Source organism: Carettochelys insculpta, chromosome 1 (genome assembly GCF_033958435.1).
Source record: "Carettochelys insculpta isolate YL-2023 chromosome 1, ASM3395843v1, whole genome shotgun sequence".
NCBI classification, from domain to species: Eukaryota; Metazoa; Chordata; order Testudines; family Carettochelyidae; genus Carettochelys; species Carettochelys insculpta.
In genome coordinates this window covers 18,862,249-18,863,311 of record NC_134137.1, presented here as the reverse complement: position 1 = coordinate 18,863,311, position 1,063 = coordinate 18,862,249, and positions in this window count along the sequence as shown.

The window sequence follows — 1,063 nt, the reverse complement described above, 5'->3', positions numbered from 1 at the left end:
CCCGACTCCCGCGGGCTTTTAGGGCTGGGGGCGGGGCCAGGCGGGCGGGGCTCTCAGCAGAGGGCCGCACGCGCGGGAACATCTGGCCGGCGGGCGGAGGCAGGGAGGGGGAGGGGGCCGCTGGCTCCGAGTTGTGCAACTTCAGCTCCTGCCGCAGGACGAGCGGGAGGCGTCGCCAGCCGGGCCGCCTGTGGCCCTTTCCCCCCTGTGGGGAAAGCCGAGGGGTTAGCCAGGCCCGCGCTCGGCGCTTTAGCATCCCAGCCCATCACCCCGCCCCCACTCCAGCCTCCCCGGGGACGCCCATGGCCCTTTGTCCCAACACCCCATCCTGGGCGCTCGCTGGCGCGCGTGGTGCACGGAGTTACGCCTGCTAAGCAGAGCAGAGCAGAGCAGTCCTGCGGCACTTTGAAGACTAACAAAATGATTTATTTGGCGATGAGCTTTTGTGGGACAGACCCACTTCAGATCAATTTCATTTCTAATACAGACTGACATCTGTAAGTACAGAGGACCATAAAAATTGCAATAAAAAGGGACCGTAACCAAACTAAAAGGGAATACGTCCAACACACCAATGAACATCAGTGTGACGCCATTCCCCCACCAATGGCGAAAGTAGAATTGTATGTGGACTCCCTGTGAGATCCAGCCACACCTATGTGTGGTTCACTGTCCCAGGCCTCAGAGAGGTAGCCGAGTTAGTCTGTATGTTCAAAAACAACAAGAAGTCCTGTTGCATCATGTAGATTCACAGATATTTTGGAGCATAAGCTTTTGTGGGCAAAGACACACTTAGATGCATGGGAGGGGAGGTCACAGAGAAGAAGATGGGGTCTCTGCAAGCCTTAGTTTTTAGCTCAAACAGTAGAGCGGTTCCAGGCCACCTGTGGGCGGTTACACTTGCTCACAACATAAGCACAGTAACAGAGAGATAGTTAATCTGTGTTCCAACAAAAACAAACCAGCAATCTTGTAGCATTTTAACAAAATGTTTATTAGGTGAGGAGCTTTCATGGGACAGACTCACTTCTTCAGATCACCAGATCTGAAGAAGGGGGTCTGC